We start from the raw sequence: 24,609 nt of genomic DNA on the forward strand, positions 1-24,609 counted from the left end.
TGGTGTAAAAACATTTTCCAAAAAAAAATAATCAATACTCTAATAAACGTATGGATTCATATTAATATGAATTAAAGCGGTTAAAAAAACTTTCAAAATAGTAGTTATCCTAATTCGAATGCATCTCGTTATATTGCTTTACTTCGAAAATTTTTCTAACGTCCCTGTAGCGCAGCGGATAGCGCGTTGGACTTCTAATCCAAAGGTCGTGGGTTCGATCCCCACCAGGGATGCAATGTGGACAAAACTTTTTTTAATTTTTTTTACGTATATTAAAAGAAATATAGCCTTATTCTATAATAAATATTCTATAAATCATAAATAAATGAACATTTTGTCAAATAATCACTGCATGTCTTAATAACAACAAAAAATTAAACTTCGTAATTATTAAAGAATATTATTATTTCTTTGAATAATGACTTTGAATGTGGTTTTTGAAATTAATTATTCATACAGGAAAGTACGTTGCTAATTTTTAATTATTAGGGAATTATTAGTGGCTTGAATCACGGTTGTTTCTTTATTTATAAAACAAATTATCATGATGATGGCACAATTTAACAATAAATACAAATACATAATATATACATATCAATTGGTTGTAGTAAAAAATTACAATTCTATGGTTTTATTACCAGAAAAATGATGAATGTATAAGTATACATATAATTATTAATATTTATATATCTGTAATCACACCATTTTCACCTAAGTCGGTATCAAATTTAGAATTTTTTGGACGAGATAGGTACTAATTTTTATCTACCTACTACCTAGTTATTTTTTTATTTTTTTGAAGTTTTATGTCCTAAGATTAGTTATATATCCATTTGCTGGGATAAAGCAGAATAAAGTTATTAGTTTTTTAAAACAAAACACGACGTGTTATTCACCAATTAAATTCAATTCTCTGGAGCCATAAAATAACGAATAGAAAAAAGAATGTCTATTTACAAAAGCATTGTTGAAAGCATATTTTGCACGGAAAAGAGTCGTGGACTCTCACAGACGTCACGCCACCTGCAAGAAAATTGAGGCTTTTGAAATGTGGCTTTATCGTCGAATCCTGAAGATATCTTATACAGAAGACATTACTAATCAGGGTGTTTTGCTGAGAATACAAAAAGAATCATCAAAATAAAAACAGCCAAAATCGAATACATTGGTCACATCATGAGGAACAGTGAAAGATATGGACTGCTGCAACTAATCTTGCAGGGAAAAGTAAAAGGAAAGCGAGGACCAGGAAGGCGAAGGATTTCCTGTCTAAAAAATCTACGTACGTGGTTCAACACAACAACTACAAATCTTTTTAGCGCAGCAGTGTGCAAAGTACAGATTGCCATGATGGTCGCCAACATCCGAAACGGATAGGCAAGACTACAAGAAGAAGATAATGTACAGACGGGTCAGAAATATGGGAAGTTCGAAAGAAAGATAGAGATTGCTATCTCTAAAAATTGAGTATACTGAAGAAGCGCCCAGATTTCAAGACTAGCCCATGTTAGAAATGATGACATGGGAAGAACTACGATATGTAGATGGTAATGAATCGATAGAAAAAAAAGAAGACTGATGTGGTATGGTTATTTAAAACGAATGAATGACAACAGATTTACATCTCAGTAGAGACAGTAAGTACCTACCTAATTTCAGTCTTAGCCATTGTGATAAATACTGTATCTGTACACACTTGTAAAATGAGATTTTATCCTCTGATTTGTTCGATCGCGAAAAAGTTAAATGTGTGTTTATACATTCCAGAATGTTATTACATTAGAGGAGTAAGAGAAAAATATACCGAAAAGATGAAATATCTGTAACACGTACCTATCAAAAATACATAAAAGCATACGCATTTGTATCTGTGCAGAAGTAAAATAAATACTGTGAACGCCTTTTAAAAGTAGAGCAAGTACTAGCTGACCCAATCGAAGCTGGTAATCAGACAAATCAGGGAGATTCCCCGAGTCCTCTACTGTTCCACCTGATCATGCATGAAATATTGAAAAAGTATACCAAATGAGATAATCACAGTTTAAAATATTTTGCTATGACGAGGCAATACTAATCTCTCAAAGTAAAGAGGATTTACAATGTATGCTGCACCAATTTAATATAACCGCCAGAAAATTTAACATGCTACTTTCCCGTTAAAAACAATATGCATGCATGGATATATGTAACAGCAAATCTACTAATATGTCCGCATGTACCAAGCGGAGTCAGACAAGGTGACTCGTTAAGCCCACTGGTGTTTAATATAGTAATGGACGAAATACACACACAGGGACGAAAAAAAACACACACCTTCAATACAACAGCCAAGAAATACAATATGGTAATATCAGAAGAAAAACCAAATATATGACAACATCTAAATACCCACTACGATGTAATATCGAAATTAAGAGGATCGGTACGTATTTTCGGCTGCAATGCTATTCAAATGGGGATTCATTTTTTTTCGAATCCTGAGAAAACTAATAAGTATTTTTGAAAAATTTAAACGCAGAATGAAAGATTACGTTATTAGCGAGGGCCGAAAGTCCCTGAGAACTTCTATAATGTTTATTTAAATAAGTTACGGGGGTGAAAAACTAAGAGAAAATTTAGTGTGATTTTTAATTTCAAATATCTCATTCAAAATAAACTTTTTATTTATTCTAAGGGACTTTCGGCCTTCGGTAATAATTTTATCTTTCATTCTGCGTTTAAATTTTTCAAAAATATTTATTGGTTTTTTCAGGATTCGAAAAAAATGAACACAATGCCGTGGTAATATTTTCCAAATCTATCTTTGTCTTACAACGCACTCAGCCGAATATAATATTGTCAGCATATATTGTCAGTCAGACACTGACAATCAGTGACAATTTTAAATATTTGACATTGCATCGGGAATATTTTGAGGTATTGATTAAATATTATTGATATATAGTGTATTTGATAAATAATTGATTTAAGACGTGAACTTAATAAAAAGTTATTTATTTTGTATTATTTGTGGAAGATCCAAGCAGAGAATACATCAGGATCATATATTCTGTGATCCAAGTATTTTGTTGTTAAAGATGTTCAAAATTGTAAGCGTTCCATAACAATATATTATTAAAAAATCACTTTAACACTTTTCCTCTTTTCTCGATTGAGTATTAGTTTTTGTTGTACAAATAAATTATTACAATCACTGAATACATAGTTAGTGAAAAAATTATCACATTTATTAACTGAATTAATAATTTGCAATTATAAAAATAACAGTTATCCAAGAACATTCAAAAGCCATCTCTTTAAATTAATGATGACATTTTCAAGTAGAATGACATTCTAGTAATGTTTACATATCCATACCAGTGTGAATTTTACTAGACGTAATTTGCCGTGTAAAGACAGAAAAAGTAGGGATACACGTAAAATATTTGCGAATTATGTACCCATAGCCTTAATGAAATAATAATAAAGCAGGAAGCAAAGTTTAGATATCTGGGAACAGATATAACCAGTTACGGATATGTTGAAGAGGAAGTACGACAAAAAAGCTTAAACGTAAGTAAAGCGGCAGGATATCTTAATGGCATAATCTGGAAGAACAAACACCAAAGGCAAGACACAAAAGCAAGAATCTGTAAAGCAGCAATTGGACCAATATTGACATACACGGCGGAGACAAGACCTGGTACATCTAAAACGAGACGACTACTAGAAACAACAGAGATGAAAATACTCCGACGAATATCAGGAAAAAGTCTGTTGGATAGGAAGAGAAGCAAAAACATAAGAAGATCATGCAATATAGAAGACATAAATGGATGGGTGACAAAACGGAAACAGGAGTGGAACGAACACATTAGTAGAATGGCAGAGGATAGGATAATACGAATAGCACGAGACAAGTCACCAAATGAACGAAGAAGTATTGGCAGACCAAGAAAAAGATGGTGCCATGGTGCGATAACCTAAACAATTTTGGAGACTAATATTGAAGAAGAAACAGGCTTTAAAAGCTTACATACAAGAAGGAAAAATAAGAAGAAGTTATTATGAGTAAGCAGGAAGCGTTAAAAACAACTAAACGACTGAACATTGTAGAACAAGTAGGTAAAGGTTGGATATCAAAATGAAATGTGTGAACTATTATTCTTGTTCTGTTAGTGCCTTTCTTTTGTAGATCTTGGTAAACACGTTGTTTCACACGACTGCATTGAAAAGTTGTGGAGTAGAAATGACGAAATAACTGACAGCACTTAGTAATAAATTTAAAAGACTCAATAATAATCCGGGACAAAGAGGAATCCTTTTTTTATAAAACGTTCCTAATGGCCATAAAAAAAATCAGCCAGGCGAGGAACTGTAATAATAAACCTACCGAATTCTTGTAGTTGGATGAACCTTAATGGAGCTTTTGGTATTCGATTCGCAAGAACCTAAGGAAACGTTGTAAACAAAAATGATAATGACGTAAAGAAAATTACATCATTAAACAAGGAAACTGTTTTTCCAAAATGGATTTCGAACTAACAAGAAATGACAAATTTGTAATTAGGGAACAATTAACCAAAATCAGTTCAATTTTGTTACCCGGAAGTTTTTGGGCTCGCTAAATACGAATATCATGACGGCGGTCTCCGAGGCACCTTGTGCCCAAGATGGGCGTCGGCCTGGAGTTTTATAGCCCGGCTACACGCACCGTCTTGCCTGAAAGCATGCCTGCACAGTCTGGTTTGTGCAGGTAAGAGCGTGCGTATGGACGGCAAGACTGCATCGCGCACAGGCCTCCAAGCGCGGACTGTATCCTCCTCGACATGCTGAAGATTTTACCTGTGCAGTTTTTGGTTCTACAGTTTTACTTGCACGTGTGGACGGTAGTTCAGTCCGTTCTTCAGTCCCGCAAAAGTTTTCGAGGTGGATAGACCAAGATGAGCGACATAAGAAGTGTTACGAAACAGTTTTTAACTGAATTTATAGAGTTATACAAATCTTTGCCAGCATTATGGAAGGTGAAGAGTAGAGAATATTCCGACAGGAATAAGAAAAATGAAGCATACGCTTTTATTTAATACGTAATATTTTATTTTTTTATTTTTAATTGATTCCATAAATAGGGAATTCTTTAAAATCATATAATTTTTTTACCTTTTTTTAAAGATTAACTATTTTTTTTTCAATATTGGTATACTACCGCTGAAAAAAGTTTATATACTTATATAATATACTGAAACTGTTCTCTTGTTTCATGTTTAACGTAGTATTATCATTGTTTAACTGTCTAGTTATACAATGGTATTATGTTTGTATGGGATTGGGCCATAATAATTGTAGGTGTAATGAAAATGACATTTCTTAATTAACTACTGTTTGACGTTTAGATTTCCACTCTGGAAATCGTCCTCAGAAAAAATTAAAAGAAAATTAAATATGGGAAATTTTCCTAGAATTTTCAAACCTAATTTTCTTTTAATTTTTTCTGCGGACAATTTCCAGAGTGCAAATCGACACGTCAAACAGTAGTGAATTATGAAATTCTCCGCAGGAGCCACTTTTTACTCCACTTAATTCTACAGCGTCGTTGCTTGTTTGTTTGTTGCTTTTTTATTAATAAACAATACAATAACCCTTCCATTAAAAAAACCTCTTCCGTGCTGCTCATCGTGTCTCGATGGGACTCGTCTCCTGGAGTTTTCTACGAATTCGTTACAAAATCAGTGCAAAATCTTTACTTGGAGGTTATTGGGAATGCAGAATACGAATAATATGTCGTCAGTGGCCACCGAGACACCTGGTCCCCAGGAGGAGACTCGTCTGCAGTATTTTTATAGAAATTCGGTCCAACATATGCTGGCCCTGCTCGGAGACCATCGCCGACATAATATTCGCGTTAAGTGATCTTGAATACTTCCGAGTAACGAGTTTGCACTGATTTTATATCGATCTTCTACAAAACTCCAGGAGATGAGGCTTGTCTTGGTCACCGAAGCATCAAAGACCATAACCATTATGCTATTCGTAATCAGCGACTCCAAAAACCCCGATTAAAGACTTTGCACGTTGATTTTGCAGCAAAGCTCCAGGAAATGACGCACATTATGGGCACCATGTGCCTTAGAGACAATGGTCGACTGGAGATCAATATTCAGCGACCCCAAAAGAGCTCAGAGACCACCGCTCTTATTATTCGTCGTGTTCAACTACCCCAAAACTGATTTCCGTCAATTGTTTCCGAATTACAAATTTATCATTTTTGATCACTTCGAAATGCATTTCTTAAATGCATTTTATTGTTCAATAATTAGGTACGCCAGTCAATGGGAGCAAGAAGAGAATATTACCTCCGAATTCTATCCCAATGCATGGATTTTAATGAAATTTTGGGAATAGCCTCTACTTATCTCCTAACTCTACCTTATGAGGATGTGTGCTTTTATCTTCGGGGTGGTTCCCACCCCTTCTAAGTGGTAGAAAATAATTTGGTTGAAATAACTAGGGAATTCGCTAAAGAACCAAATTCTAAGCCAAAACTACTCTATAATTTTTTTTTTTGAAAACAATACTTTTTGAGTTGTTCCTGGTTGAAAATTGGCCATGTTCATTGAAACAGAACACCTTTTCCAACGGTTTTTTGCGAATACCTTAAAAATTATGCATCTAACTAAAAAAAAACTATATAAAACATTTTTGTAGGTTATAAAAATGCAAGGAGACACTTGCCTTCATAAATCTTCTAGTTATAACACAAAAAGAGATATGATAAGTGGAATGAGTTTGTTTTTTTGTACATACTCAAATTTGTGTATTCAACTTGAAATAACAGAAAAACGGTCGATTTTAGGTGTGTAATGCTACCAATACCTTTTGTAGTGCTTGAAAAGACCTTTAAAATGAGCAATATTAAGGGTCCATTACTTTCAACTTAAGCGAGATATGCTGCAAACAAAATTGATAACTAATGTATTTAAAAAAAATGAGAAATAATTTTAACCCCCATCCACCAGAATGTGAATGCATCGTTTTATTTCTACAATACCTTTAATTAAAGTGTTACTTCTAGGTTCAAAAGTTGGACGGGTATAAAATGAATGGTTTTTGAAAAATAATCAGATCAAATTATAGAGCGCATTTTTAAATTTTCTTAAAAATCTTCTTTTTTCTCGATGTAACTTGAAAATGATAAGAGATACAGTAATGAAAAATAAAAACTAAACTTTTATCTAAAAAAAGCATACATTTTTGTTTTGTATCTTTTTTCGTATCTCTTATCATTTTCGAGTTACATGGAGAAAAGGGAAAATTTTTAAGAAAATTTAAAAATGAGCCCTATAATTTGATCTTATTTTTTTCAAACACCATTCATTTTAACAAGTCCAACTTTTTGAACATAGAAATAACACTATAATAAAAAGTATTGTAGAAGGAAAATGATGTATTTAAATTCTGATGTATGAGGGGTTTATGCTTCTCACTTCTTCTTAATATACATTAGTCATCAAATTTTTTGCAGCATATCTCGCTTAGTTTGAATGTAATCGAAATTTAATATTCCTCATTTTAAAGCTCTTTTTAAGCAATACAAGCTGTTATTTCAAGTTGAATACACCGATTTGAGCATGCACCAAAAAAATAAACTCCTTCTCACCTTCCATATCCCTTTTTGTATTATAACTAGGAATGAAGGAACGATTCTCTTTGTTTTTTTATAAGCTACAAAAATATTTCATATAGTTTTTTTGTTAGATGTACTAGTTTTTAAGGTATTCGCAAAAATCCGTCCGAAAAGGTGTCATTCTTCAATGAAAATGGTTAATTTTCAACCACGAATAACTCAAAAAGTATTGAGTTCTCAAAAATTAATTATAGAACAGTTTTTGCTCAGAATTAGCTTTTATAGCCTCTTCCGTGGCTATTTAATTAAAAAGAATTCACCCCCGAGAAGGGGTGGAAACCACCCCAAGATAAAAGCGCACATTGGCATAGGGTAGACTTTATTTCTTGAGATATTCCCTACTTACTGTGAAAATATCAAGTAAATCTATGCAGTAGGATGGAATTCGGAGCCAAATACCCTCATTGACTGCCCTAAATGCAATTTTCATTTCATCATCATTTTTGTTCACAAGCTCTTCTAAAGCTCTCACAAATCGAATGCAAAAATGTTCATCTACCTGCGGAAATCTGGTAGGTTTTGGGCTTTTTGCTGCTTCATTTCCTCGTCTAAAAGCAGAAGTACAAAAAAATAGTACTCGAAAGCCCTAAACATATAAAGGTCAGGTCTTAATTTCTATATTTTTAGGCTAAAGTTTTCCTGGGAATTACACTATTTTTTCAGATGTTTCTTTATTCGTTCAATTAAAAGTTAATGAATATATCCATTAGACTGTGGGCAAATTTCTACTACAGTTATTCTTAATTATAATAATCCAATTAAACGAATGAGAACAATGATCGTCTAACAGTTGCTTGTTTTAACATTCCAAAGACTACTGTTTGTTCGAGATTACAAAATAACAATAGCTAATAACCATGTATCGTAACATTAGAAGCATAGCGAAAATTATATAGGTATGTAATCAGCTGTTTTGAAATGTTGAAAATGATTAACACACTATTGTTTGTCTTCGCGAAATTTGAAACTAGATTAAATTAAGTGTAAACAATTTTAAAGATATAACAGTAACTTTCCTGTTGTTTAGACGTAGAAAGGTTCTATACAGGGTATCCAGACACTCTCATGACAAACAAAGACCGCAGATTCCTTAGAGAATTTTAAGATAATTTAAAATTTAACTCAATTCAATTCACCTATGTTCGGGTCACCTTGACTTTACAGTATAGGGAACATTGGAAATGCAGTTCTTATGAGAATTTTTAGCGATGTGATGCCGATTTTATCAAAAAGACTATATAATCGAACATTAGAGTGATTAACTTAAAACTGTTTTAAAAAGGCAATCTACAATTTTATGGAGGATTCTACATGGAGGATCTACATTCCTACAAGGATTAATATACGTTATAACTATAGTATATCAAATAAACTTAAATTCATACGAATCCTACAATTGTAGATTGTCTTTCTAAAACAGTTTTAATTTTTTAATCTCTCTAATGTTCGATTACAAATTCTTTTTAATAAAATCGGCATCACCGCGCTAAAACCTCTCATAAGGACTGCATTGCTTATTGCTTATGTTCCCTATACTGGAAAGTCAAGATGGGACGGACTATCCGAAAATGCTTCCTAATCAAGCTAGAGCTCTTTGAAGTTAGAGTCTTGTAATTAGTTTTTTCTCCAGATTATCCAGAGAAAAATCGATTTCAACAATTGCGAATTTCTAATATCGGTCATAGACGTCCGTTTTGGGCAGGGAAACGGATATTTTATTGAATAACTTTTTTTCTTTCACTTTTCAAGCATCTTTGACACTCCAAAAGAAACCTACTTTCCTACCGACAAATTGCCGGTAGGAACGGTAGGTTACCTCAGCCAATTACGAACTTGCTGATGAATACATCGACACCCATCAGGAACATGGTGTGGCTTGCAAATGTGGAGGCATCTCCATTTTTCTGTAGTATACCTAGAAAAACAGCTCATTTCGAGCTCTGCACACGGACAGGAGGGATCGGTTTTACACCATACCCCATACCTCTCCATAGGGAGTTTGAATAATATATCCAACTAATCATTTTAAAATTTGTCAATAACATTCAGCTCATTCATAATTAAACAAAAAATATTGGACAACAGGACAATAATAATTGCCATCCAATACCACCACTGTACAACAAGAAAACCAGTGCCACTGCTCAACACATTTCAAATCCTGAAGTGTTTATAAAAGTCACCTAAAAGGGGTTTCACAGAAAAATCCACTACTGAAGTAAACGCAACTCCACAAAACCCAACTACAACGATGATGGTACCAGAACAGTAGGATCATTAAATAAGCACCCCGCTAAAGATAAAAAGGATATCTAGAGCAACCCAAATCAAAAAATATGCAACAATATTTCAACCTTACTACACGCATAATATATAAAAGATAAATTGTGATCCAGAAGGAAAGAAATATGGAGATCTGAAAGAGGAAAATCTTTAAAGGTATGGTATCCTAACGTTTCGGAAGAATGCATTAGGTTAAAGGAGGCTAAGATGATTTGTGGCACCTTATTCAGGATCCAAAGAAGAGGAATCTTTAAGAATATTACAAAGAGGAAAATAAGAAACAAACAAAAAGAGCACGAATATAGAGTTATACCGAAATGGTAACAGAAGACTAGTAAACATTTTTTTGTACAAATTGTATATTTTGTATACAAAAGTATAAATTGTATATTTGTAAAATTGTATATTTTGTATAAGAAACAAACAAAATGCGCTACAAATATAGAGTTATACCGAAATGGAATAGAAGACTATTATTTATAAAGAGAATATTTTTGTACAAATTGTATCTTCTGTGGTATACTGTCAATTGGTAAAAATTTTGTTTATATTTTTTTAAATGCTTCACACTGTATTTCAGTAAATGGATAGTAGTTAGATATATAAAAGTACTAGGAATTATTAAAAATTAAACAAAGATACAGGTTACTGACAAATTTTCCAATATTGTTTTTTAGATAATATGTATTATTCTGGTCAAGGTTAAAGCTTCACGTATTAATCAGTATCAACAACCTAGTGCTTTTGTAGTTTCTTTGACATTATGTAATACTCTCAAAATTAATATTCTTGTTAACACGATGATGGACAGAACCTCTATAGACGTGTAATTTCCATTGATGTAATGTGACACAACGTCTCTAGACGTTGCATTTTTTCCTATTCTACTATGAAAATTACATATAGTGTCACAACACTTGCTTATACATCTGACGCACTGTCCGCCAACGTGTTAATAAATTTTCGTTAAAAATAATACCGTTTAAGAGATTTTTCAAATTTGATGTAGTGGTACTACTTATTTTGACATTTTTTCTCGCATAAGCCCTGACTAAAGTTGTGATGTTAAGTATTGCAAATATCAACACAGAATTCGCAGATTCCATCAAAGTCCGAACAGCATTCCAATAACTTACAAGTTCTTTCACCGCACTTTTTCACACACTTTTTCCACAGCAGTTTCTCGTGATTTTCGCAACTAGTGATGTAAAAAGGTACTTTAGTACCTTACACATTGAAAAAATTATCAGTAGTATAAGATATAAAACGTAGCAGTCGAATCATAAAGTCGAATCTGTCACTGGTACTCGCAGTCAAAGAATTATATTATAGTAATAATTAAACCATACCAAATGAAAGAATATGAGAAATTATGGAAGGTACACATACAATAATTGATGACATAAAAATAAAACAACTCATATGGTACGGCCATGTACATAGAATGACAGATGATAAGATCCCTAAGCATATTTTGACGTGGACAACAGAAGGGAGAAGGAAAAGAGGAAGTCCGAGAATATGCTGAAGGAAGGGAATTGAAGAAGAACTAGAGGAAAGAGAAAACCTTCCAGGTATATGGCTAAACAGAGACGAATGACGGTTAGGAATCGGAAGGCGTCGAAGAACGATGTAAATCGATAATAGTAGTAGTATAATGAAACGGTTCTTTAAGTTGGAAATTAACTTTCTTGAGATTTTCATACAAACAAATGGTCTTAAACAAGGCTCCTACCTTTTCCAGCTATGACTAAAATTCGTCTATACAACGCTTCAAAACAGTGAATAAGAAAACGCAACCCGATACTGATGAAAATATTAACTGATGTATATAATCATCTTTACGAGTCATACATAATAAACAAACTCATAGGCGCATTTGCAAAGTGGGGTTTATCTATAAATAATATACACAAGACAGAACACATGACTATAGAAGACACATCAACTATCGAAATTCCCAACCATACTTAAAAGGCGCACCTTTCTGCGCAGGAGTGCAGGAGTTATACATTACAAATTATCAGAAGGCAAAACACACTCAAAACTACCTGCTCATCTTTCGGAAATCAATTCATCAGAGACTCCAAAAGAGACTACCTTTCCTACTGACAAAATTGCTGGCCTCAGCAAATAACGAACTTCCTGATGAAAACCTGGACAGACGACACACATCAGGAATTTGGTGTTGCCTGGAGACGTGAAGGCATCTCCACTTTTCTGTCATATACCTAGATAAATAGATGACTTTGAGCACTGCGCACGGACAGAAAGGATCTGTTTTTTTGTCGTTTCCTCATCCAATTTGTTCAAGTATACCTGTCCGTAGGGAGTTCGGAAACTATATACAATTAATCATTTTAAATTTTGTCAGTACCATTCAGCTCAGTCATAATTAAACAAAAAATGGGGACAATAGGCAATAATTTTTGCCGAATATCACCAGTGGTCAGCAACAAAACCAGTGCAACCACTAAACACATTCCACATCATGAAGAGTTGACAAAATCACCTAAAACTGGACTCACAGAAAAATCCAACACTGAAGTAAATGCAACTCCACATAAGTAAACTAAAACGATGATGTGTACTAGAACAGTAGGATCATAAAGTACCCTACTAAAATCAAAAATATATCCAGAGCCACCTAAGTCATAAAACATGCAACAATATTTCAACTTTACTACATGCATATAAAAGATGGACTATGATTTAGAACGAAAGAAATGTGGATATCTGAAAGAAGAATATCTTCATGCGTATAATGGTATAGAAAAACTAAAAAAAATTGAGTTGCTGGAGACTACGATGATTTGTGGCACCTTATTCAGAAGAGAGAATAGAAAATATGCTTTACTGTCACTGAAAATTTACATTTTTACATATATTACACTTTTTAATTTACTGATACATTTTTATGGACAAAGATTAACCTGAGTAAAAAAATAACAATAACAAATACAATTCCCTGAAAGACAAATCGTCAAAATGCTTTAGGTACACTTTATTTTGATAACTGGTTAGTAGCTCTATATTATGTAGACGTACTAGTACTTATTAAAAATTTAACAAAACCATGGACATTAGACATGTTACTGACAAAATTTCCAATATTGTTTTTCAGATAACATGTATTTATTCTGACCAAGGTTAAAGCTTCACGTATTAATAGGCTATTGATTATATTCAAAATAAGATAGCTAAAAGGAACTACAACGTTAACGGGGTTTTATTATTTGTCATGATCAATGGACATCTATATATGAAAAAACCGCAGAGTGCTACCATTTAAAGGGGTGCGTTTTTGAGAAATGGGTGAATTAGTCCCTGGGCACAGGTTACATTAGGGTGAGTTCTATGAACTTTTGGTACAAATACGTCTACATAAAAATGGTTCCTCGTTAAATTTATTATCTAAATATAACTTTTTAAAGTCAAAGATACTTTTTTTTACAAAAATATATTCAAAAGAAAAAGCACAAAGAAACCCAAAAGAAAGAAATTTTGTTTTTGGTCCCATAACTTTTGTCCACGTGGATATAGGTATAAACATTGCTTCACAGAAAAAAAACTTACATATTTTTTCTTTAAAATGATGTTTTGTAGAGGTCATTAGGATTTACAGTTTTCGAAATATGATTTTTTAAAGTTCGCCACTCACAGCAATTTTGGGCAATTTTCCTTGTTATTTCGCAAATATCGTTCTGTAACTTTTTTCTACGTAACTTAGAATAGAAATTAGGAATAGAAATCAATTACCTTTATAATGGTCTACTGTATAACGTTGTACGACTTCATTTAAAGAGATTATGGTTTTTCAAGGTTTTATACTTTTAACGGTTTTTTATAATATAATATAAAAATAAAATAAAATTATTATATAATATATTATACAGTGTGTCCACGGATGGGGTGCCCAAGAGGAAAAACTTTTTTATATTCAATTTTAGCGAAAAATGTCATTCTTGATAAAAAGTTTTGCTTGTTCTAAAACCCTATAAAATGAAAAAAAATTCAAGTTTTTCAGCTTATTCCTGCTTATTTTTATAGCCAATTTTTTGCAAATACTTATACATTTTTGCACTAACTTCGAAATTGTAATAATAATAACTTGGGAGAACAACCCTTTCGCTTCTCTGGATTATGAAGCCAGACTTTGTCGTTCTCCTTGAATCATCAAATTATTTATTAATTAAATATTTATTAATCCAATAATTTTAATAATGAAATTTATCACAAAATAAATTCTTTATTGAACGCTTGACATTGTCGAAAAAAATGACAATTTGCAAATTATTTATCGGAGTTGACAATTACTAACCTACATTGTGGCTTGGCAACACTAGATTATTGTTACGATTTCGAACTTAGTGCAAAAATTTATAGGGATTTACATAAAATTGGCTACAAAATTAAGCAGGATTTGAAAAACTTGAATTTTATTTCGTTTTATGGGGTTTTAGAACAAGCAAAACTTTTTATCAAGAATGACATTTTTCGCTAAAATTGAAATTAAAAAAGGTTATCCTCTTGGGCACCCCAACCGTGGACACACTGTATATTATATAATACCTAATATAAAAAAATATTATTTTTTACATTTTTTTACGATTGTTTTTGAAATTTCTCATAATAATTATTTTTTCTTGTACATGAATATACTATCTATATATTGCGCAACAAAGAGGGCTTACTTTCTGTTCTTTAAAATGGTGTATCATCTACATTTACCTGTATTATATAAAATGATTTCTTTTCCAAAAATTTCATAAACATTAGTTTTAAAAACATCACTTTAGTTAAAATTATTTAAACGTTGACATTTAAAAAATTTTCAAAATCAAAGTCCATCTCTTCCTCTGACACCTCAGTTATCTTAGAGTTCCCACAATTAGTACCCATGCACATGCACCCTTTGCAGAATATTGAACAACTTATTTCTATCTTCCTACAACCGCAGTTTTTTGTACATCCTTTGGTACATTTACATGCTATTTTTTCAAGCAAAGCTTGTGGTGCAAGAGATTTGACAGTAAATATTCGAATTAATCCATATTTTGAAGTTTGCCCCGCCGAGTGAAGTGGATCCAAAGTATTACCTATAAAAATAAGATTCAATCATAACACACAATCACATAAAAATGTTATAATGAGGAATTTAAAAAATAATCCTAAAATCAAAAATCGTTGCAAGTACTTATAGTATAGTATAGTTGATCCAAAAGATGGCATAACCCAGACATCCAAAGTGAAAGTTATTCTTCAACACCAAATTGTTCTATATGGTCCACACAATGTCCAGAAAAAAGTCAAATCATTTTGTGCGTCGGGTTTGGGGGGAGAAATCGGTAAATTCGTAGTTTTTTACGTTTTTCGTCAATATTTCTAAAACTATGCGGTTTAGCATGAACAACCTTCTATTCAAAATTGTTCTACATTAAATTTGAAATAAAAAAGGCCCTATACATAATCTTTCTAAAATGAATGGTTCCAAAATAACGGAGGTAGTATAATATAACTGGTCCAAAAAAAGGCCTAACCCAAACATCCAAAGTAAAAGTTTTCCTCCAACACCAAATTGTTCTGTATGGTCCACATATTGTTCAGTAAAAAGTTACACCATTTTGAGCGTCCGGTTTGAGAGGGAGATGGGGGGAGAAATCGGTAAATTAGTAGTTTTTTTACGTTTTTCGTCAATATTTCTAAAATTATGTTATAGCGTAAACAATGTTATATACAAAAATGTTCTACATGAAATTTAAAACAAAAAATGTTCTATACATAATTGTTATAAAATCAACGGTTCCAGAGTTACGGAGGGTGAAAAGTCGAGGTTTTCGATATTTTTTTGGGCAATGTATGATATAACTATACCAAAAACCCAGACATCCAAAGTGAAAGTTATCCTCCAACACCAAATTGTTCTATATGGTCCACATAATGTTCAGAAAAAAGTCACACCATTTTGAGCGTCGGGTTTGGGGGGGGGGAGAGGGTGGAGAAATCGGTATATATAAAAAGTATCGAAAACCTCCACTGTTCACTTTTCACCCTCCGTAACTCTGGAACCGTTGATTTTATAACAATTATGTATATAACCTTTTTTGTTTTAAATTGTATGTAGAACATTTTTCTATAGAACATTCTTTACGCTAATGCATAGTTTTAGAAATATTGACAAAAAACCTAAAAAAAAACCACTAATTTACCGACTTCTCCCCCATTTCCACCCCAAAACCGGACGCTCAAAATGGTGTAACTTTTTATTGAACAATATGTAGACCATATAGAACAATTTGGTATTTAATAGAAACTTTTACTTTTGATGTCTGGGTTAGGCCTTTTTTTGGACCAATTATACTATACTACCTCTGTAACTCTGGAACCGTTCATTTAAGAAGGGTTATGCATAGAACCTTTTTTATTTAAAATTTAATATAGAACAATTCTGTATAAAGGTTGTTCATGCTAAACCGCATAGTTTTAGAAATATTGACGAAAAACCTAAAAAACTACGAATTTACAGATTTCTCCCCCCTCTCCCCCCCCCCAAACCCGACACTCAAAATGGTGTGACTTTTTTCTGAACATTATGTGGACCATATAGAATAATTTGGTGTTGGAGGATACTTTTCACTTTCACTTTGGATATCTGGGTTTGGGTCTAACTATACCATACTATTATTACATTTTGAAAAAGCATATCTTATTCAAAAATAACCCTAGAATTTTTTATAATACACCATTTTAAAGTAAACAGAATAAGCTTTCTTTTTTTTTTTTTTTTTTTTTATTATATAATATATCGACGCTGTCAAGCCAAAACGGCATAAACGACATTAACTTGATTTTTCAGGAAACACAAAAAACTGATTATTTTTATTTTTACCAATTCTGCTTATCTGCAAACTGACTCAAAAAAATTGGTGATTTTTTTTTTTTTTTCAAATTTTAATATTTTGTAAACAATAATGTAGCTGAAAATACTATGTGAAATAAATTAAAAACTAGAAAATTGCGCTTATGTCCAATCAAGATATAACATTGGTGAATATGCCAAACTTACCTCTGGCGTTTGCGTCGATCGCATTGTTGTAAGGTTAGCCAAAATGGCGCTTAAGAGGGATATATGCCATTAATGAAAAAAAAACGAAAATTAAAAATTGTCGTTTATGCCAACAAAAAAAAAATAATGAAATTACGAAGATTTTTGATAGGTTTTATTTTTTTTTTTTTTATTAATCAAAAATACATTCTAAGTTAAAAACGAAGCCCTAAATTCTTTAAACATGTTTTTGGTGCTAGGATGAAATACTTAAAAGTAAATAATACTCAAATAGAAGAACTATACAAAAATTGGTATAAAAATAAAACTCAAAAAACACTTTCAAAGAAAAACAACTTAAAACTAAGAAAACACAAAAATCAGAGGTACATAAAAATAGTTATTTTTTAGTTTCTAAAACAAATAAGAAAATAATTATTCACAAAAATAACGTAAGATTTACTTCTTTTATATAGTTCAAAATAAAAGTTAGTAAAAAAAAAAACAGAAAACTAACAGAAAAATATTTAACGACTTTTAAACATTTTAAAAAAAAATTCACTCCGTTTCACCTTCTACATCTGTTTCATCCAGTTGATCTGGAACTATGTTGTTCATTTTAAGAGATAAATATTCTGCATGATACTCTGGTTTGATAATTCTGTTGCTAAGTTGAAACATGATGCGAGATCGTGACTAAATATTTCTTCTTCTGCTGCAACGTCTGGTGGTTCCTCAAAGATGATAATGTCATTGCTAAAAGCTTCTGCAATGTTGGCATTATAAATGTCATAAACCTCTAAGAGGAATATAGGGGAATTATTGCCAGTCTGTATATCATTTTTGCTACTTCGGTATATGGCTTATTTTCATTTAGTAAGACCATTATTTTTAACTTCTGCTATTCATCTGCAACAAAAATATGGCATAAACGCCAAAAATCGATCGCCATTTTTAGCTATATAAAATTGATTTGAACTATATGCTGTAGTACAAAAAGAATTGTTCATCACACTAGTACAAAGTTACAATAAAAAATTTTAAAATAAACTTTTTATTTGCGCAATTTTTAAAAAAGAAACCTGCATAAGAATACCATTGAGGAATGGTGCTTGTGTCAACCACGATGTAAATATTTGGTTTTGGCATAAACGCCTCATAGTTTTTAAAGAAATTCAGGGTGTTTACGCTTCAAAAATCAATACAAATTGAAAATATTGCAGAGGTAAGTAATATCATGTTACTTATCCATAAAAATTGTAAAAATACATACCTTTACTATTATTACTGGACCGAACTGTACACAATGATAATCTTACGGGCACTGGCGGTTGTGTCAATCGGTGTTCACGTCGACCTTCACGTGCGTGACTAGACTGGCGTTTATAAAAACTTTAAACCAATATTACACCTATTTCACTTTGTTTTCGGCTATCTCGCGGTGACTGTCTGGTGCGGAAAATAAAATCTTATTTTTTCGTGCATCTACCTCAAAACTGGTCATTTTGGCGTTTATGCCGTTTTGGCTTGGCAGCGTCGATATACAATATAGAAAAAAAAGTTATAATAGGAAATTTAAAAAATAATCGTAACAAATATAAAACTCGTTAAAAGTATAAAGTCTTGAAAAAGATAACCTCTTTAAAACAGGTCGTACAACATTATACTATAGGTAGACCATTTTAAAGGTAATTGATTTCTATTCCTCTTACATGTACCATTGCATATACGTAAAGTTACGTAGAAAAAAAGTTATAGAACAATATTTGCGAAATAACAAGGAAACTTGCCCAAAATTGCTGTAAGTGACGAAATTTGAAAAATCATATTTCAAAAACTTTAAATCCTAATGACCTCTACCAAACATCATCTTAAAGATAAAATATGTAAGTTTTTTTTCTGTGAAGCAATGTCTATACCTATATCCCCGTGGACAAAAGTTATGGGACAAAAAACAAAATTTCTTTCTTTTGGGTTTCTTTGTGCTTTTTCTTTTGAATATATTTTTGTAAAAAAAAGTATCTTTGATTTTAAAAAGTTATATTTAGATAGCAAATTTAACCAGGAACAATTTTTATGTAGACGTGTTTGTACCAAAAGTGCATAGAACTCACCCTAATGTAACCTGTGCCAGGGACTAATTCACCCATTTCTCAAAAACGCACCCCTTTAAATGGTAGCACTCCGCGGTTTTTTCATATATAGAGATTCATTGACCATATGAAATAATAAAACCCCGTTAACGTTGTAGTTCCTTTCTATAGTACATAATCAATAGCCTATAAATACATTATTATCAACAACTTACTTCACTTTGACATTAATAAACGTCAAATACGGTTGCATCTAAAATAGCTCCAGAAAAAATTAATTTTTTAGTAGTTTAACTTAAATTAATTTTATAGTGGTTTTAATTATCATTGATAAGAAGTTTCAGTCCTATGGGTTAAACAGCCTAGGCTTCTTTTCACGGTGTTTAACTTTTGTGTGAACAGTTTAAAATTTGGCCATAGTTAAACGTACCTAAATATTGACATTCAGCTCGCAGTTTTTGTGACAATTAAAACATTTAAATTTCATCGTGGGTAAAAACATTTACATATTGTAGAATAGTGATACAAAAGTGAAAATATTCTCCCCAGATGGGGGAGAATATAAAAAAGACGCCAGTGTGCGAACTAAATACTGCTGAAGTTATTAGTGATAGTAATCAAGACATGGATACAGGAACTATCACCACAAATTCTTCTGCTACAAGGGAGGTAAAACTTTTTAATATTAATTGTAATAGTTACGACTTTCAAAATTGTTGTGTTTATGTTGAGAAGACCAATGATCAGAATATTTCCCGTTTGCATCCAATGGTTGTTGCAGATATTTTACATCAAAAATTAAAGATTAATAATATTAAGCAAATTAAAAGTATAGGAAGAAACCGTGTTAAAGTAATCCTCAAATCTATTTTGGATGCAAACAATTTAGTCAATAATAGTCACTTAAAGGACGATAATTTAAAAGCGTACATTCCAAATCACCTCTTGGAAATCAAAGGACTGATACGCGATGTTGATACCAAATATAATATTGACTATTTGAAAAAATATATGAGCTCTAGTTCACCAATTATTGATATTAAAAGAATGCACAGGAAAGTAGAAAAGGATGGAAATACAGAATACGTCCCTAGACGTAATGTTATAATTACTTTTGAAGGCAATTGTTTGCCAAACTATGTTGTGATAAATTATGTATTTTTCCAAGTGGAAAAATTGTTGGGTAAAGTGACGCAATGTTATAAATGCCTCAAATATGGACATATTTCTAGACAGTGTAAAGGTACACAGGAATACTGTATACAATGTGGACAAATTAAAAATGACATACATACATGTGATGAAACAAAAAAGTATTGCATACACTGTAAAACTGATAAGCATATATCGATCTCTAAAAACTGTCCTTTTTTCGAACATCAAAAAAAAATAAAAAATATCATGATTGAACATAAAATCTCATATTTGGAGGCAAAAAATTTGAGTGACTCATCATTTTCTGGTCTTATTTCTAATAACAGATTTGAAATTTTGTCAAATTCAGACAAAGAATTTCCAAAATTAACTAACTCCTCTGAAGTTAGTACATCTCCTTATTTCAAGCCATTGAGGCCTCACCTACAGAAACCCAAAAGTTTTAGCCAACCAAGCTGTAGTACATCAAGCACTGAGTATAGTGCAAATAAAAAAAGAAAAGTATCATCTCCAACTTCCGAAGATCCTACACCATATCTCATCCCTTTCAGATTTGGACCGTCTCAACCTTTACCTCCCTTAAATAAGGAAAGTTTTCCTAATACAGACAATGATAAAAATAAGTTAGTAGATTCCTTAGTACTTCTTTTCTCAAGTTTTATTCAAAATATTAATTGTTTAGAAGAGGCAAAATCACTTGACATGAATTTGTTAGCCAAAGGTATTAATAATGTTCTAGATAATATTTTAAAAAATAACTCATCTAATGACGAACAAATCTAAACTCAAAATAATACAATGGAATGCTCGATCAGCTGTTGCTAACAAAAACAGCCTTATTAACTTTTTAATAACCGAAGATATTGACATAGCTTTAATAAGTGAAACTTGGTTTAAACGGGATGTTGTATATATTTATAGAGGTTATAATGTGATACGCGAAGATCGCGATGACGGCTATTCTGGAGTTGCTATTTTAATTAAAACTGGTATTCCTTTTGAGCGCATAACAATTAAAAAAAATTATATTCAAGACTTGCTTGCTTGTGGTATTAAAATCAACTATAAACAAAGTTATTTAAGTTTACTCTCTGTATATAGGTGCCCAAAAACTAAAACCAAAACCGAAGATTGGGATAAGTTATTTTCTCAACTAAAACACCCTTGTATCATTGGAGGAGATATGAATGCACATAATTCTTTGTGGGGCTCATATAAAAATGATAATATAGGCCATCAAATTGTGGAGACAATTCAGAATTTAGATTATGTAGTAATGAATAATGGACAACCAACTTGCCAAACGAGTCCAGGAAACTCAGATTCCATGATTGATGTCACGTTTTGCTCACCATCCCTTTTTGATAAAACTTCGTGGTCTGTAGATCTTGATACCTTGGGATCAAATCATTTCGTTATAAAGGTTGTGATCGATGTCTTGGGAAGTAATGCTAATACCATTTATCCCAGTACTAAGTGGAACATTAAAAAAGCAAATTGGTCATTATACTCTCAGCTTGTTGATACCTTATTAAACGAAAAACCTCACACATCCTTAAATACCCAAGAAAAATATAATTTCCTTATTGACTGTATTAATGAAGCTTCTAAACAATCTATTTCTGAATATAAACCATTTAAATGCAAACGAACTCCCCCTCCGTGGTGGGATTCGGAATGTGATCAATCCGTTGCAGAAAGAAAGAAGGCATTAATAAACTATAAAAACAATTCTTCTCCTGAAAATTTTTGTAAATGCAAAGAAGTAAATGCTCGTGTCAAAAAATTCCTGAAATTAAAGGCCAAACAAAGTTGGGTTGCATGGTGTTCAAAATTAAATAAACAAACTCCATCTAGTCTTATTTGGAATCAAGCAAGAAAAATGAATAGGAAAAAAGTTAATTTTTCATTACCTCTAAGTAATTCATGGGTAGACGATTTTTTCGATAAAATAGCTCCACCTTACGTAAATAACCAGTTAGATGTTATTAATTCTAAAACGCTTCCATCTGATCAGAATCATTTTCTCCTTACACCTTTTTCGAGAACTGAATTAGAATTTGCCCTTGATAATCGCGTTAGTACCTCACCAGGATACGATGCAATCAAATATCCTATGATACAACATTTACCAGATAACGCAAAACAATTACTTTTAAATATATTTGACCAGATAATTATTGAAGGCAACAGCATAATAGATTTTAAGCGTATTATAGTCGTTCCTATTCCCAAACCGGGGAAAGACCCTAAATTAGCTGAAGCTTACCGACCGATATCATTATTATCATGTATATTGAAGACTCTCGAACGGATGGTTAAGATTAGGTTGGATTGGTGGCTAAGGGATCAAAATCCTTTACCCGCTAACCAACATGGTTTTAAAAAAGGTTATGGAACTTTAGATTCCTTAACAACTCTTGTGGTAGACATTCAGAACAGTTTTTCCAGGAACAGTTATGTGCCCGCTTTATTTTTAGACATCGAAGGTGCTTATGACTCTGTCTCTCTTTCAATTCTCCAAGAAAAGATGATTACATTTTTTAATATTCCATCACAGTTTGCTTCTAACATTGTAAACCTGTATAAAAATAGAATAATTTATTTAAAAAATAATCATACTCTTATAGGCCCTAGACTTAATAATAAAGGATTACCTCAGGGCTCCGTTTTGAGCCCTATTTTATTTAACATTTACACAGCAGATCTACACAACATCACTATTAACAATATTGCATTTAATGTTGTACAATATGCTGACGATTTCTGTTTGTACACAGAACACAAGAAATATCAGCAATCCATTGAAAACTTAAATAGTGTCTATGGTCTCCATAAAAAATGGTTTATTGAAAATGGCTTTGAATTATCATGCAGTAAATCACAAGTTTGTTTATTTACCAGACATAACTTTCCTAATATTAGCACAATCACCTTAGGTGGGCATAAATTTTCTTTTAAAAATAAAATTAAATATCTTGGAATGATACTCGACCAAAAATTGACCTGGAAGTTACATATTGACGACATGTTGAACAGGTGTAATAAGGGAATAAACTTTCTTAAATCAATTAATAGAACTTGGTGGGGATCGGATGTTGAAGTAAGTTTATTATTTTATAAAGCTTACATACGATCTATTTTCGATTACGGCAGTGTTTTGTATGGATCAGCAAGTAATGCACTACTAAACAAAATCAACGTTTTACAGAATTCAGCCTTACGAATATGTCTAGGAGCTATGAGATCCACTCCAGTACAAGCTTTATATTTGGAAGCCTTGGAACCTCCTTTAAATCTAAGACGAAGTTTTTTGTCCAAAAAATATTTAATGAAAGTATACTTAATTAACCCTCTTCTATACCAAAAAATAGTGACTTTAAGTTGCCATGATCTAACCAATAAATATTGGCAAAAAAAGAAATCTCCCTTACTGTGTGAAGCTTATAATCAAAATATAGTACTCTTAAAAAATATAGATAAAACGAACGACTTATTCAAAAACTACGCGTACTCTTCTTTCTTTTCTCCTACAGATATTATTGTACCAAATTATAGTGAAAACATATATTTAAATAAAAATATTCTTTTATCCATAACGAATAGTTACAATGAGTCAATAGCTCTATATACAGATGCGTCTAAATCTGCAGATGGAACTGGATGCGCCTTTTTTATACCATCGGGACATATAGAAAAGAAATTCAAACTGAAACCGGAGACTTCGATTTATACAGCAGAGGCTATTGCAATATATGAAGCTTTACTATATGTAGCTGAATTTGATTTCGCCCATATTATAATTTTGTCTGACTCCTTAGCAGTATTGAAATCTCTTGGTAAATATGGACCCCCAAACATCCAAGACTGCCCATACATTTATAAAATTAAACATATTAAACAAAATCTTTTAACCAAAGGAATCAATGTACATTTTATCTGGATTAAAGCACACGCAGGTTTTGAACATAATGAGTATGTCGACTTATTAGCCAAAGAAAGCGTTTCATCCGATACCAGTATTCTACATAAAATAACACTGACTGATAGTATAATCTCTTTCAAGTCAACACTGCATCGGGAGTGGAGCTACCAGTGGAAGGAATACTCTTTTGTGAATCAAAATAGATACTCGTTAATTCAGCCCGATATTCCCAAATTTCCTTGGTACAAGTCTTGTAGAGCTTCTAGAAAGTACATAACTTCTATTATTAGAGTACGATTCGGGCACGCATGTTATCCAAAACATTTATTTAAAATACAGGTTTTGGATAATGATAAATGTGAGCATTGTGAAGAGGAAAGTGATTTAGATCATATATTTTTTGGTTGTTCTAAAAATACAATTTACTCATCTAAATTAATAAATG

General features: G+C 32.0%; 1 protein-coding gene and 1 non-coding gene across 2 annotated transcripts in view; one reads left to right on the top strand and one right to left on the bottom strand.

Moving 5' to 3' along the window:
• Positions 1–24,609, bottom strand: part of LOC114335585 (protein grindelwald) — a 147,818-nt gene that overhangs the window by 111,136 nt on the left and 12,073 nt on the right. The window lies entirely within an intron of this gene.
• Trnar-ucu (transfer RNA arginine (anticodon UCU)) lies at positions 161–233 on the top strand. The gene has a single exon. It is a non-coding gene; the product is annotated as a tRNA-Arg (tRNA).

This window comes from Diabrotica virgifera, chromosome 8 (assembly GCF_917563875.1).
Source record: "Diabrotica virgifera virgifera chromosome 8, PGI_DIABVI_V3a".
Lineage (NCBI taxonomy): Eukaryota > Metazoa > Arthropoda > Insecta > Coleoptera > Chrysomelidae > Diabrotica > Diabrotica virgifera.